The sequence below is a fragment of the Sus scrofa genome, chromosome 1, assembly GCF_054392235.1.
Source record: "Sus scrofa isolate SSC_HxYL_T2T_F1_AM1 chromosome 1, Sscrofa_HxYL_maternal_Yorkshire_Landrace_v2.0, whole genome shotgun sequence".
Classification (NCBI taxonomy): Eukaryota; Metazoa; Chordata; class Mammalia; order Artiodactyla; family Suidae; genus Sus; species Sus scrofa.
The window spans coordinates 54,839,654-54,856,497 of record NC_139383.1 but is presented as its reverse complement, the minus strand read 5'-3'; the positions used below and the strand labels follow the sequence as shown (position 1 = coordinate 54,856,497).

The 16,844-nt window shown below is 38.7% G+C and overlaps 1 protein-coding gene across 4 annotated transcripts in view; it reads left to right on the top strand.

Moving 5' to 3' along the window:
- Window positions 1–8,177: 8,177 nt before the first annotated feature.
- SNX14 (sorting nexin 14) overlaps window positions 8,178–16,844 on the top strand; it is a 371,843-nt gene continuing 363,176 nt past the window's right edge. For 3 of the 4 annotated variants that reach the window (XM_084959467.1, XM_084959460.1, XM_084959468.1), the window contains exon 1: window positions 8,178–8,214. The gene's annotated coding sequence lies outside the window, so the exon portion shown is untranslated. Of the gene's footprint in view, window positions 8,234–16,844 lie in introns of all 4 variants that reach the window. The other variant, XM_084959464.1, reaches the window with a different exon arrangement.

Sequence of the window (16,844 nt, the reverse complement as noted above, 5' to 3'; positions counted from 1 at the left end):
AGCACAGAAAGCATGGTTTAAAAGGTATGGCCTATGAATCAGACAGATTTGACTCTGATACTTACAAAGCCATGTGACCTTAGACAAGGTCTACAAAGTAGGTGTGTAAGATTTGGCTTGTAGAGACTGAAGCAAGGATTTTTGAGGTAGAAAAATCATGGTTTTGTTATTGGTGGTAGTTTTGGTCATTGAATAATAAATACAGCTATCACTGCCTCTTGCTCCATCCTGACTACCCACCCTGTGGTGGACTTTCACTTTTCATTTCATTTGTTTTTGTGTAGTTGATGTTTTTAATGATTATTTTTACCCCTTTCCAGAGATAAAAGTATATTACATATTGAATATCCTTTTTAAAATTTGTATTTTCATTTGCCTCTCAAGGAGCACTGAGATTCACTGCTCTAGGTTTCTAACTGGAAATAAAAAAATTTTATTATTAAGTAAGTACATGTGCTTGCTAATTAAAAATCACTGAGTTTGACCATTACATGTTCAAGGAGAAATCTGAGTCAGTAAGATACACAGGACTGAGTTCTCAGAGAATGAATAGGTGCATTTTAGGATGGTTGATGGCATGAGAAAGCTTTTTGTATTTAGCAAGCATGATAATCATATGACCTCTGCTCCCCATGTGCTTTCAAGTAAGAGAATTCCTACCCCTCACCCCTACCTGAGCCCTGTCTCAGGACTAGGAATTGGTAATGGGCTGTGGCTCAGAGACGGTCAGAGTGTCACTGACTTGCTAATAAAGAAAGCTGAAGATATCATGGTTTGTTTAAGTGTCCAAATAGCTACATCAAAATAGCTGCATCAGAATAGCTCAAGCGGGAGTTCCCGTCGTGGCGCAGTGGTTAACGAATCCGACTAGGAACCATGAGGTTGCGGGTTCGGTCCCTGCCCTTGCTCAGTGGGTTAATGATCTGGCGTTGCCGTGAGCTGTGGTGTAGGTTGCAGACGCGGCTCGGATCCTGCGTTGCTGTGGCTCTGGTGTAGGCCGGGGACTACAGCTCCGATTAGACCCCTAGCCTGGGAACCTCCATATGCCGCGGGAGCGGCCCAAAGAAATAGAAAAAAAAGAAAAAAAAAAAAAAAAAAAAAAAAAAAAAAAAAAAAGAATAGCTCAAGCAAAATACCCAGTGCCCTTTTGAGACAGTGCACGTAGAGTGCGGTACACATGCTCCAGCACATAGTAGGTGCTTAATAAATGGTGTGTCCCTTACACCATTAATAAATCAGTATCCCTTTCCTTCGCTGCTGCCATTCTCAATTCCTGGTACCGGCTACAAATTCAGCAGACAATGGCTCAGCATCTACTACACCCTGGTGCTGGCCCAACACCTGCAGGAGCAGAGAGGAGCAGAGCTATCGCTTCCAGAAGCCAGCAGCCAGCTCTCCTTATTTCCCTGGAGCCTTCCTGATCTCTGACCCAGCAACAGAAAAATTCTGCCAAGGCTGGCAGAGGGGATGCAAGAACTGGCCTAGAATATTTTGTCTGGGCTCCAACTCATTTATTATTGTGTTTTTATTCATTCTCACAGCTCCTGCTATCATGTGCCTTATTTTTAGAAGCTGAAAAATACAAGTAACAGGAAGGAAAAGGTGCTTTTCCCTACTGAATTTTTCAAGCATGTAAAGAACAACCAAACTTTAAAATTCAGGGGGACATTTTGAGAAAACGGTAGAGACTGAAAAGACTACTTTGTGCTTCCAATGCATTTTGGAAATAATTCTGGAAAAAATTGTGGGAAAAAATGCAATGTATAGACCTGGAGGGGAATTAAAAGTGAAAACATCATAGGTAACTGGTGCCCCTAAAATTTCTGCAGCACCAGAGTACTTGGTTCTTAGAGTTGATCGACATTTATGTTTGTGACAATGACCCAGGTCTGTTCTGGTATTTATTAAAGAGGAGACATGTTTTTCATTACATGTGAGGACCTAGTAGGTTATAGAGAAAAACAAAACTGCTTTCAGAACCAAATAAAATCTTCTCTAAATCCAGAGTTTGAATATTCCTTAAAACATGTAAATTTAGACTATCTGAATAAAAAAGGCGAAGGAAAATTATGACGTCAAAATTTGTATTTAAATTTTGTAGTCTGGTTACAAATCCACAGTATTTTTAGAATTTTTGAGGCTGAGGAGAAGCTTTGGTAGAGTATCAACACCCAGAGGGAGGTCAGAGAATTCAAGAAAAGCAGAAGTGGCAGAGTCCAGATTTCAAAGAATGCAAAGGTGATAAGGAACTGTGCAGAACTGATGCAAAGTTAGAGTTTGGAGGAGAGGTGCATCTCAGTTTTGTGGTACATGAGGTTTATATAACTGAGGATGGAGGATCCTCTTTAAAAGAAAAAGTCAAAAATACAAAATTAGGTCCAGGGCTTTGGAAGGGGCCCATGCAAGGGATGGGCCTTAACCTCCTGGTAATATGCTCCCTTAATTTCACAGTAATCTACTGTAAATGAAAGACAGAGAGAAAAAGGTTTGTGGACCTGAATTCTAGAGCTGTGAATTCTGATCTCAGCTCTCCCATTCATACTTTGTAATTATGAGTGAGTTCCTGATTCTCACTACTCTTCCATTTCTTACTTAGTGATGGTGCTTGTGATCTATGAAACAATTTTTAAAAAAAGAAAAGCCTGAGAATTTCCATGGAAATGACTTGAAGCAGCTTGCAGTTTGAGATACTCCTATGAATCAATAAAGATAATTGGTCCCACAACATATATTTTCCTCTTTTTTTTTTTTGGCTGCATATGGAATTCCTGGGCCAGGGATCAGATCCCAGCAGCAGATACGACCTACACAATTTCAGCAATGCTGAGTCTTTTAACCCCCTGTGCCCCACCAGGGCTGAACTTTGTTCTGGTGCTACAGAGATGCCATGGATCCTATTGCATCACAGTGGAAACTCCAGTTTTCTCTACAATTTTTATTTGCATTATTGAATAATTTATACATCTCTACATCCAATTATTAATCAGCCAACAACATCAGTTGAGCACCTACTATGTGTCTGCTATTTTGCTAAGCACTGGGAATACTGAAGTCAACAAGACAGGTAAGGTCCTTGCTCCTTGTAGGGCTTTTAAGCTGAGGGTAAGAGGTGATAGAGGAATAGAAACTACCACAGCAAAATGCTAGTGATAATATCCATGAAGAAAATAAAAGAGGATAATAGAATAAGGGGACATTTGTTTATTAAATTAGCACTTATGATATCCTCACTGTAAGGTAGTCAAAGGTGAATAAAATGAATCATGACCAATAAATGAATAAAATAAAATGACCCTGAGGGTGCTTATTTAGTAAAACAAATAAGACTGACTACAAGGTGAGGAAGGCTTGAAGAGTCAAATATTTTTAAGAGAGGTACAAAAAAAAAAAAAGGATTGGATATTCAAAGGAAGGAGAACAAACAAGAAAATTTACCTTAAAGAGCAGACATCTGAGCTGGGATTCAAAAGACTGCCATGTTTTACCCAGACAATTATAAGAGTGGGAAGAGTAGCATACCCCACATGAAGAGCTGAAATGCTGAAACTTAAATATTCAAAATTCAGTGAGACAGCATCACTGCTCAGAATTAACATCTTTAAATGCCCAGTCAGAATATTTTAGTATTTTGGGGTTTTTAGAATATCATCTATATATTTCACATAGCTCTAATACCTTCATGAGAAAATTCATTGCTGTGCATTTTCACCTGATGTACAAGAGCTACCTAAGCTACCTAAGGATACATTAGCATTATTTTTCATTTAGCTGTGACTTAGTTACAAGTCTTGCTAATTAAGTTGCAATTTATTAACACTGCAACAGTTCAAATTGTTTCCACTAATGTCAAAAGCTCATTTGCAGTGCTGAATAGTTTTAATGTTATTTATTTTTGAGGGCATCTTAAAGGTTTGAGCTGCAAGGATATTTTCCTGCAAGCCAAAATAATTTGAAGATAAGGTTGACATATTTTAAATTGCATTGAAACATATTGGGGGGAAATGAAATTATCTTTCTCCTCATGATAGAAAAGTCCTTTCCATGGTCCATCATCCCCAATTTTTTTCTATTGACTATTCTTTAAAATTGAAGATATAAATCTAATAAGAGGTCCATCATTCAAAGGAGGAGAGTTTCTAATTCTGGAACAACTCCCTTCTCCACACAGAGTATGAAAAAAGAATCCGTGAATCAAGTGTTTAGGGGATTTGATTGTTGGTGTTGGTCTTTATTGCTGTTGCTGTTCTTGTTGCTTTTATTTATTTGTTTTTATGACTTGAGAACACAAAGACATTACCATATATTTCTCTCAAATTATTACTGTTACTCTAATCTATATTTCAATTCCAAGAGGAGAGATATAAGAGAGAAGGAGGAAGGAAGAAGGAAGGAGAGGGAGGGGAAGAATAGGCAGCAGAATAAACCTGCTCTAGAAGCAGGTAGGAGATTTCAAGTTCCCATTCAAAGACAATGAGCTTCATCCTGTTATTTTCTTCCCAAATCTATTCCTTCCCAGTTGTTTTGTTGTGTTGCTGTGGTGGTGATGGTGGTGCCGGTCAAGGTGTCCATGGTTTCAGTCACATTCAGCTCCTGTCATAATGGGCACCATCTTGGGAATGAGGCATGCCTGACCTTGGCGATATCAAGTGGGAAAGAGTATTTAACCAGAACCAGGTAATGTGGCATTAGTAAATAACAACAGCTGACCCCAGCAGCACAGCCAGCCGTAATACCCAGAGACCCAGTGGTGCGCAGAGCTCATTGGAGGGGGAGACCTCAGGGTCTCTCAATTATTATTGAGTGACAGTCTTCCAAGTCTAGCATTGTCCCAGGAAGTCCTGCTATCATGGGCACCCAGTGCCTGCTCTTTAGGGAGCAAAAATTAAGTCAAAGTCCTGCTTTTTAAAATATATTCACATTTTTGTGTAGGTTAATCTCAAACCTTTTTCATCTTGCAAAATTTAAACACTACACTCATTAAACAACTCCCCATTTCCCCCTCCCCTCAGCACATGGCAACCACCATTCTACTTTTAGTCTATGAGTTTAGGTATTTATGAGATTAAAACACCTTACTAAGTGGAATCATACAGTATTTGCCTTTTGGTTCTAAAGTGGGAACAGAGAGATATCAGTACATAAATATATGGGAAGAAAGACTGGAGCTGATGACCAGAAATTTAGAAGCTGCCTTTGAGACATTTCATTTGTTTTCCAGTTGAGAATCAGAAATTACTTTAAATCAGTTCTCCTCATCCTAATAGTGTTCACAGGCTTGCCAATGAGATACTTTTTTCTCCTGCATGAAGTAAAACTCTATTAACCAACATAATTTCCTCTCCATATTAATCAACAAAGACAGAATACCATCCTAGGAAAGAAAATGTCAAAAATGAGAAAAGAAAGGGAATGAGGTTAGAGATCCATTTTAATCATCTTTTCTTGCATTCATAGGGAATCATTTGCAAGAACATTTCTAGAAGAACTGAACACGAGATTCCATATACTGTGGTCAAATCAAGTCCAACATTGAATTTTCCTCTTAGTGGCCCATGTCCCAGGAAGGATAATGGCCTCCCTCCCAAGCCCCATCCCAGTGCTCACAGCCCACATTAGCAATAAAAGCAGCATTAAGAATAAGGAAAGGGATGTCTCTGCCACTACCCTGCATCTGACTGATGAGATCATGCCCAACATATGTTTTAAGTATTTTTTTAAAGTATCCAAAGTAAGGTAATAAAAAGCAAAAACATACCCAAACATGAAGAGATTGGTTGATGAGGGAAAATCCTAGAGATATCAAATATCTCAGAAGAGACTTGATGAAAAATGTATCCATGAGCATTTTAAAAATATAAACTAGGCAAAGAAGTGAAGAAGTGTTTGGAGAAAGAAAACAACCCAGAAAAACAAAATTAAGACAAACATATAAAGTATAATATTAAGAGATAACAAGAGTGAGTTGAATATTAAGAATTCACTGTCCATGGAAAGTTAGTTGCTGCCACGTCCATGGCCCACATATGGCAAATTGACTGTGATCTTATAAAGCTTTGTCCAATAGCAAAGAAGTAATCATCACTATGCAAGCAGAGCCTTGAGTAGGATTGAAGCAAAAGGGCACATTATAACCTGTGCCTCTAGGAATCAAGTTCTACTGACTTTTTTTTTTTTTTTTTTTTTAAGGGCAACACTTGTAGCACATGTAAGTTCCCAGGCTAGGGGTCAAATTGGAGCTACAGCTGCCAGCCACAGCCACAGCAACACAAGATCCCAGCTGCATCTGTAACCTACTCCACAGCTAACAGCTATGCCAGATCCTTAACCCACTGGTGAGGCCAGGGATTGAACCTGCATCCTCCTAGATACTAGTCAGCTTGTTTCTACTACACTACAGCGGGAACTCCCCAAGTTCTACTGACTTCTGATCTAGGTAGGTGTGATTAGATTTTAATATAGGCAACACCCTAAGCCAAGAAACTAATAAAGGAGACTATTAATAGATACTCATTTTACAATCCCAGTTTTACCAGGAGGTAACCACTGAACTCCAAATAAATATTTATTCATAAAGTGAAACATGATTTCCTCTAGGAATTTCCCCCTCATTCTCATCCAAAAATTGTTTTGTCTTATTAGTCTTGCCAACTGCAGCAGCTAAAACTAGAAGTAAAATTCCATCCTGATTGCTCTCTCTTCTAAAATCATTGTGGGATATGGGGGAAAAAAATTCTAAACTTAGTGCAGAAACACCTAGGTACAAGTCAAAGATCCCGTTGTTTATAAGATTTTTGGCCCTGGGTAACTTACTAATCTTTTTTTTTTCCTTAGAAATTGCTTTTAATTCTATGACTCAAATAGGGGGAAATAGACATCTTTACAATACTGTCTTCCAAACCATGTAACTCACTTATCTTGATCTCCTTTGCCTTGTTCATTGAATGGCAACACTCTTGACTAATAACTATCCTTCCAAATCAAGTATTGCCATGATGGTTAAAAGAAATGATGGCTATAAAAGAAATTGTAACTGGAAGAGTTGAGGAGGGCTGCTCAGAGACATCTGAGCTGACTCTGAAAGAACAGACAGGAGAGATGTGGTAAGCGGTCATTTCAGGAAGAGGAACATGGATGCAAGGACACAGCTGGTTTTCCAGAGAACAACAGGTGGTAACTATAGTATGTCTGTGTGGCCCAAGGTGTTAGGGAAGATGGGCCTGAAGAAGGGCTGGATCAAGGACTTTGTGTCCAGGCTTACGTTATAGCCTGGTATGAGCTGTGCTAAATATTGACTTTTATAGGTTCCCTCTCTCAAAGAATCAGCAAGGGCAGGAGCTCCCTCATAGCACACAGTCACATATTTTTTCACCATAGAGTTAAGTTTAATGCAAAAGGGTCAGGAGGGCACTGCTTATTTCAAAGAGATTTTTGCTCTTTTTCAAAGAGATTTTACTAAATCCAATTCTCTGTTGATAACAAACTTCACATAACTTAAATCCTAGAAATAGCTTTATTATATGAAAACTTCAGACACTTAGACAATCAGATAATCCTAAATCCTGCAATGATCAATAGTCAAAAAAAAAAAAAAAAACGAATATAACATTTCAGTTCTCTTTCCCAAGACCCTATTAATTCAATATTCAGGTTTAAGGATCTTCTCTAAAATCATGGAACAATGATGCCCAGACTTTTTAATTAGTGACACCTACCAAATTAAAGCTTTTGGGAAACAATTTCCAGGTAGCAGACACTGAAGTTATATTCACATATAACATCCCTTTTAATTCTCCCAAAAACAAGGTATTTTTTTTTAATTTAATATCATAAAAATCAATGATATTATGTAAGTTTCATAATATCTTTTAAGATCATCAGCATAGCCCTAGAGGATTTTCCCACCAAAATGGGAGGGATTAGTTTAGAGGGAGAGAGGCTCTTGTCACTGGCTCCAGCATTATCTACCTTAATACCCCTAATCTTTGAACTCCTGTTTTGAAAATGTTCTCAAAGCCTCATCGAGGCTGATACTGTTGTTTTCTTTCCTTCTTTCTATTAAATTCCAAAAGAAATGGTTAGTCAACCCACTCAATATATTCATATAACTCTCTTTTTTAATGATATAAGTAGCCAACAGCAAAACACATTCTCCCATAGAGTTCTGAATTGCACTTCTTGGACTTCCCGTGTGGCTCACAGCATAACTGTTGAATTGCATTTCTTTTCACACCAAGTAATACCAAAGGGAAATAAATAATCACAAATATCACTGAAATAGATCGGACCGACAGATGGCTCAACTATAACCATAACTCTCTGCTTATACCTGAGAGCAATAAATGACTTTTCTTTCACCTTCTCTTGTCACCAGTTTGGTAGTGTGACAAGATTCTCTCTGAGGAGTTCCTGTCATGCCTCAGTGGTTAATGAATCCGACTAGGAACCATGAAGTTGTAGGTTCGATCCCTGGCCTCACTTAGTGGGTTAGGGATACTGAGTTGCTGTGGCTGTGGTGTAGGCCGGCAGCTGTAGCTCCGATTTAACCCCTGGCCTGGGAAACTTACATGCTGCAGGTGTGGCCCTAAAAAGACAAAAAAAAAAAAAAATTCTCTCTGAAAATTCATAGACTTAAAAGCCTTTGTCTCTTCCATAATATTATAAGTACATTTTCCCTCCCTCAGACATCTACAGTTAAGGATGTATAAAATACCAAATAAAAGGTGACACTAAAATTATTGGCCAAGTCTTCAGAAGGTGGCTAAGCTTTGTGATGTGCTATACGAAGTTTCCAAAATTACTGACTACTGACCCTGAAAATACTTCAGTAACAGTAGCTTCTGAGAATAGTATTGTTCATAGTTTCACACTTACTGACCTTTATAGTTTGATATATGTCTAGTTTTTAAATTCATGTCAAATTCTCTCCATGAAGCTTTGATTGCCCTGAGGGTGGTGGGGATGGACTGGGGGTTTGAGATTGGCATGTGCACACTGAGGTATACGGAGCAATTGGCCAGCGGGGACCCACTGTACAGAACTCTACCCACTGTTCTGTAATAATCTGTGTGGGAAAAAATTCTGAGAGAGAATTAATATATGTACATGTATGACTGGGTTGCTTTGTTGTACTGCAGAAATTATCACAGCCTTTGTAAATTAACTATACTTCAACAAAACTAAAAATAAATAAATTTAATGTTAAATAAAATTAATCAAATAAAGTAATATATTAGGTGTAGGCATTTGTTTTTGCTACTCCCAGGCTCTTGACGTACACCTGCCAGATTAGTCCACCCAAAGTGAGCAGAAAACCTGGAACAAGGGTAGAAGGCAGCCTTGACTCTTCCAGGGACACTTGTATCCTCCCCTAGTCTCCTGGCTTCTCCTTTATGGAGCTCCCCAGGCTTTCTGATGTCCAGCCTGGATGGTGGGCTCCAGACCCTGCAGCCCAGCTGGAGTCCCTTCCCTCTTGCTCAGGCTGCCCCACCTGCACCCCTGTGCCTGGGTCTCCCTGCTCACCTTCCTGAGCGATGCTACCTGAGGCTCCCAGTTTCCAGGCCGAGAACACCTTCCATGAGCTCCAAACCTGCCCCCACTGCACATCCCTCCTCACTCAGTCCCCCGTACCCAATTTCTGTGCTGCATCTACGTCCACCCCTGGGTGTGCAACCACAAGAGACCCTTTGCCGCCCAGGTTTATGAGGTTCTTACACCCATCCTTGTCCAAATGCCCTGACCCTCCACATCCAGGGCACCTTCTCCTCACATTAGATTAACCAGTTCTGGTCTCTGCTGACTTTTCACTTACCAGACCAAGTGCTGTTAATGTCTCAGAGAAATTGGGGAGTTCCCATAATGGCTCAGTGGTTAACGGACCCGACTAGCATCCATGAGGACAGGGGTCTGATCCCTGGCCTTGCTCAGTGGGTTAAGGATCTGGAGTTGCCCTGAGCTGTGGTGTAGATCACAGTCGCGGCTCGGACCCTGTGTTGCTGTGGCTGTGGTGTACGCCAGAGGCTACACCTCCAATTCGACCCCTAGCCTGGGAACCTCCATATGTCACGGACACAACACTAAAAAGACAAAAAAAAAAAAAAAAAAAAAAAAAAAGTCTCAGAGAAATTAGTTTCTTCCCCTCTAAGATGAGAACTCAAAGAGTTCACTGAAAGTACTACATGTGACGCAGCACATTTACTAGACTGGCCAAAGCATGCAAACCCAGAGGAGAAAACTGAACTCATGAAGAGACAGCTATGGGACATTTCCATCTGCTTCTAAGAAAACACCAACGTGACCCAAGCTTTCTCTACAGATTCCATGGTTTGCTAATAGAAATGAATAACATATTTAACCAAATAAAAAAGACCAGAAGACTGAAAAACAGAGGTAAGGGATGATTCACTCTTTCAGATTTTAAACTGTATTATAAATAACTATATTTAAAAACTGAATGCCTGAAAAAATATTTAAGTATATATTTAAAACTTAGATCCCCATGATTTATTTTATAACAGGTAGTTTGTACTTCTTAATCCCACTCACCTTCTTCCCCCTTCCCCCACCCCTTTCCCTTTTGGCAGCCCCTAGTTTAGGAATACAGTCAGTATTTTATAATAACTTCATAGGGAGTATAATCTATAAAAATATCAGATCACTATGTTGTACATGTGAAACTAATATAATATAATCGTATATAACTATAATTGAATAAAATAAATAGCAAAATAAAAATAGAAATAATTACCTGTATCTAGAGTAGAATGTACTCAAATGTTTATTAATTTAAACCAGCTATAATGGAAAAAATAAAAATCATTATCAGAAAAATTAATTAGTTTTAAGACAACTTACAGAATGGGAGAAAACAGTTTCAAATGTGCAACTGACAAGGGCTTAATCTCTAGAATATACAAGCAATTTATATAACTCAACAGCAAAAAGGCCAACAACTCAATTGAAAAAATGGACAAAAGACCTGAATAGACTGTTCTCCAAGGAAGATATACAGATGGCCAATAAGCACTTGAAACAACACTCAACATTCCTGATTATTAGAGAAATGCAAATCAAAACTACCACGAGATACCACCTCACACCAGTCAGAATGGCCATCATTAAGAAGTCCACAAATAACAAATGCTAGAGAGGATGTAGAAAAAAGGGAATCCTTCTGCACTTCTGGTGGGAATGTAAGCTGGTACAACCACTATGGAGATCAGTACAGAAATACCTTAGAAATCTATACATAGAACTACCATATGACCCAGCAATCCCACTCTTGGGCATATATCTGGACAAAACTTGCCTTGAAAAAGACACATGCACCCACATGTTCATTGCAGCTCTATTCACAATAACCAAGACAAGGAAACAACCCAAACGTCCATTCCATTGACAAATGATTGGATTAGGAAGATGTGGTATATATAACAATGGAATACTACTCAGCCATAAAAAAAAAAATAGGAGTTCCCGTCATGGCGCAGTGGTTAACGAATCCAACTAGGAATCATGAGGTTGCGGGTTTGATCCCTGCCCTTGCTCAGTGGGTTAACGATCCAGCGTTGCCATGAGCTATGGTGTAGGTTGCAGACGCAGCTCAGATCCCGTGTTGCTGTGGCTCTGGTGTAGGCAGGCAGCTACAGCTCTGATTATACCCCTAGCCTAGGAACCTCCATATGCCATGGGAGCAGCCGAAGAAATGGCAAAAAGACAAAAAAAAAAAGAACAAAATAATGCCATTTGCAGCAACATGGATGGAAGTAAGTCAGAAAGAGAAAGACAAATACCATATGATATCACTTATATCTGGAATCTAATATATGGCACAAAGGAACCTTTCCACAGAAAAGAAAATCATGGACTTGGAGAATAGACTTACGGTTGCCAAGGGGGAGGTGGAGAGAGTGGGGTGGTTGGGGAGCTTGGGGTTAATAGATACAAACCATTGCCTTCAGAATGGATTAGCAATGAGATCCTGCTGCGTAGCACTGGGAACTATGTCTAGTCACTTATGATAGAGCATGATAATGTGTGAAAATAGAACGTATACATGTATGTATAACTGGGTCACCATGCTGTACAGTACAAAAAAAATTGTATTGGGGAAATAACAATTTAAAAAAAATGAAGTTGGAGAAATAAAAAAAAATTAATTAGTTTTTTGGTCTTCTATGGAAATACAAGCTAGATGAGTTTTTTAATAATTTTTATTAAACTACAGTTGATTTACAACATTGTGTTAGTTTCAGGTATATAAAAAATGATTCAGTTTTAAATACATGTATACACATATATAAATATGTACCTACATTATTATATTCTATTTTAAACATTCTCTTCCATTATAGGTTATTATAAGATTTTTTTTTTTTTTTTTTGGTCTTTTGTCTTTTTGTTGTTGTTGTTGCTATTTCTTGGGCCGCTCCCTCGGCATATGGAGGTTCCCAGGCTAGGGGTTGAATCGGAGCTGTAGCCACCGGCCTACACCAGAGCCACAGCAACGCGTGATCCGAGCCGCGTCTGCAACCTACACCACAGCTCACGGCAACGCCAGATCGTTAACCCACTGAGCAAGGACAGGGACCGAACCCGCAACCTCATGGTTCCTAGTCGGATTCGTTAACCACTGCGCCACGACGGGAACTCCCTTATTATAAGATATTGAAAAGAGTTTCCTGTGCTATACAGTAGGTCCTTGTTGGTTATCTATTCTATATATAGCAGTATGTATATTTTAATCCCAAACTCCTAATTTATCTAGAGTAGGATGCACTATAATACTTATTAAACATTATTTGAATACTTTATTTTAAAAATAAAATAAAATCATTTGATAAAACTGAGTATGTGCTTTGATGATGATTATGCTCTCACTATAGAATAGAAAAAAATTGTGAATTGTGGCTTGAATCTTGGACTTGGCAAAGGAGAGCTTCTGTTAATTGCCTGAAAGAGGAAAAGCCTTGGAATATTAAGTCCTACTAGGGTCCCTCCCCTGTATTCCATTTTTTAAAGCCTTCCATGGGATAATCCAGAAGAGATTTGACATCTTTTGGAAAGCATTGTTCTCACTTTATTATGTAATGAACTTTTTAATATACTTTCTAGCCTTAAGTCTTATTTAAATGAAAATAAGCTAATAATATGAGACAAGGGGATGATAGAATGCAGGTTAAGATGAAGACTATTAATAGCCCACACACTTAAAAAGTCTAACTTTTGTCTTCTGCTTCAGGTGTGGAAGTGCTGTTGAGAGACTGTTTTTCCCTTATTAATAAACTTAGGGAATGAGAACATTTTTCAATAATTATTAAAACTGAAAGATTTCTTTGTCAAACAAGGTTATTCACAGACCTGCTGTATTAGTCTACCACAGCTGCCATAACAAATTACCACAGACTGGGTAGCTCAAACAACAGAAATTTATTTCCTCACAATCTGGAAGCTCAAAGTCCAAGCTCAAGGTGTCAGCAGCTTTGGTTTCTTCTAATGTCTTTTTCCTTGGCTTACAGAGGGCCCCCTTCTGGCTGTGTCCTCTCATGGCCATTCCTCTGTGCACATATACTCCAGGTCTCTGTGTTTAAATTTCCTCTTCTCATGAGAACATTAGACACGTTGGATTTGGGTGGCCTCTATTCAGCTTAATCACCTCTTTGAAAGTCTCACCTCCAAATACAGTCACATTCAAACACATGAATTTTGGAGGGACATATTTCAGCTCATAATACTTGTCAAGAGATGTTTTAAAAATTAAGAATTAATAACTATTAACCAAGCTGAGTTTTTTCAATTCAAGGAAAACAGAACTCCAGCAACTTCAGTAGTATTACCCTGCTGGATCCATAAAACAGATGTGAGAGGTCCACATCCTGCCCCCTGAGGTACATAGCAAATTCAAAGGCTGACTTTGGTGGTGTAGCTATCAGAAAATACCCTAATTTCCCATGCCTTATTGAGTTTTCTACATTTTCAAAATGGATGATGGGGGTGAACTCTTTTGTCATACATGTAGTCTGATTTTTAATTTAGAATAAAGATTAGAATGATCTAATGAGTACAGATTCTCATCTCATCTTTTTTTTTTTTTTTAGGGCTGCACCCACAGTATATGGAGGTTCCCCAAGCTAGGGGTTGAATCAGGGCTGTAGCCGAGGGCCTACACCACAGCCACAGCTACACCAGATCCGAGCAGCATCACCGCAGCTCAAGGCAATGCTGGATCATTAACCCACTGAGCAAGGCTAGGGATTGAACCTGTATCCTCGTGGATGCTAGTTAGATTCATTTCCGCTGAGCCACAATGGGAATTTCTCATCTCATCTTTTTAAACAATTTTAGACCAAGTCCTTACAGATTTTAAGTATAATGTAACGTACTCTGAAAGATATGAAACTAGGTATTAAAACATCTTTTTTTATTATTCACTGATAAAAATGTACCATCAAAAAAGAAAGAAATTCTAAAAAGCAAATGGGGAGTTCCCATCGTGGCTCAGTGGAAACGAATCTGACTAGCATTCATGAGGACACAGGTTTGGTCCCTGGTCTTGCTCAGTGGGTTAAGGATCTGGCGTTGCTGTAGCGGTGGTGTAGGCTGACTGCTAGAGCTCCGATTCGACCCCTAGCCTGTGAACCTCCATATGCTGCAGGTGCAGCCCTAAAAAGACAAAAAAAAAAAAAAAAGCAAATGGGATAAAAAATTATCAGTAATGCAGACAAAGGTAACAAAAGTATACTAATAATTCATTACAAGTCAGAATTACTAATGGTTACATATAGAAGAGGGTGATAAATATTTATGAACAAAGATTAAAATAGTATATAAAATATAAATAGCAAAATAAAGTCCTAGATAAATGGAGAGAGGTATAGATTCACCTACACATTTTAATTGATTTGTACTCTCAAACAAAAAATTAAAATTACTCTAAAAGATTGAAATGGCATGCCAACAGGAATTTTAAATCACAGTTAATGTATATGTGAAAAAGCGAAAATAAACTGAAAAATAATGTGAATATAACCAATAGAAGTATATAAAGTAGATTTTCTTTTCTTTTTTTATGTCTTTTTTAGGGCCGCTCCCATGGCACATGGAGGTTCCCAGGCTAGGGGTCTAATAGGAGCTGCAGTCACCAGCCTGCGCCAGAGCCACAGCAACTCGGGATCCAAGCCGTGTCTGTGACCCACACCACAGCTCACGGCAACAATGGATCCTTAACCCACTGAGCAGGGCCAGGGATCGAACCCGCAACCTCATGGTTCCTAGTTGGATTCGTTAACCACTGAGCCATAACAGGCACTCCTTCTTTTCTTTTTAGGATGAGTTCTTATCAAGATTTTAGTGAAAAAATTAAACAAAACAAGTAAAGGAAAAAATAGTATTAAAGATCATGTCAACTGAGCTATGTATTTGTCTCAATTTACTGGAAAACAAAGGATAATCCCATCCTTAAATGCATAGTTTAGTTAAACTATGCTTTTAAATCACTGTGGAAAAATCTATTGTAATCAGAACAATACACATACAAAAATTTAAGATTTAGATTCTTTCCAACGGTATCATAAAATAAATTCTTTTCAAAAGTTTTTAAAATTTAACTCATAAGTACATAGAATATTTCAATGTTTGACTTTGTTTCTCTGCTAACAAAAGACAGCAACTAGATGCCACTTCCAAAGTTAGGAAATATTTTCCAAAATAAAAGAACAAAAAAGAAATGAGGATGGCATTCTCATATTTGGCAATTCAATATTCATTAAATACTTATTCTCTGGGAGGCTTTGTGTTAGGCAGATATAAAAATAATAATTATAGCAGATTTTTACTAAATCTTTACTATGTTCTAGGCCCTATGCTAAATATTTTGTACTTATTTATACTTATTACTTCACTAAATCTTCACTCCAAAAGCCTCTAAGGTCATTACCATGCCCAAAAGCAAGAAGAGATGAATGTCAGGGCTAGGCTAGGACCAGAGACATCAGACTCCAGGCACGAACTCATCACTGTCACTGCCAGGGTACAGAAGGCTCAGGGTTAGCTCCCAGAGGGGTCATAAACAAGTGCTAGCTTGCTAGTAACTTTAACGATAAAAGTCAAGGCCTTAGTGACTATGAAGGAAACTCCTTGTCATTTATTTATTCCTTTAACAGCTATGGCTGTTCTGGGCATCAGGGGCTCAGTAGTAGACAAAACAAAGTCCCTGTCCACATGGAATGTGCATTCACCTGAAGAAACAGGCTATAAAAAAGAGTGCAACTTCAGCTAGGGATAAGTGTAAAGAAGAAAGGCACAGTACTTCTCTGAGGATATGCCTACTAGACAGAGACCTCAATCTCAGTGACGTGAGGATACCAGCTCTGCAAAGACCCAGAGAGAGCCTCTAGGTAGAGAGGAAAGCAGGTGTAAAATCCCTATGTCTAGAACAAGTTTGATATATTCCAGATCCAAGGCAGAGGGGGAGGGTGAGCATCAGATATACAGTCACAGAACTAAGGAGGACTGGATTACAAAAAAACCTCTAGGGGAAGGTTGAGAAGTTTTTTAATCTTTCTATCTGGAAATAATTTTAAACTCAAAAAGTTGAAAGAATAATAGCACAAAGAATATGCATATGCTTTTTATCCAGATTTGCATATTGTTAACACTTTACCCAATTTGCTTTACCTCTTGTGGGTGGGTGGATAGGTGGGGGGGGTGTGTCTGTACAATCTTTTTTTTCTTTTTAGGATCACACCCATGGCATATGGAAGTTTCTGGGCCAGGGGTCAAACCAGAGCTGCAGCCATAGCCACAACCACAGCAATGTGGGATCCAAGCCACATCTGTGACATATGCTG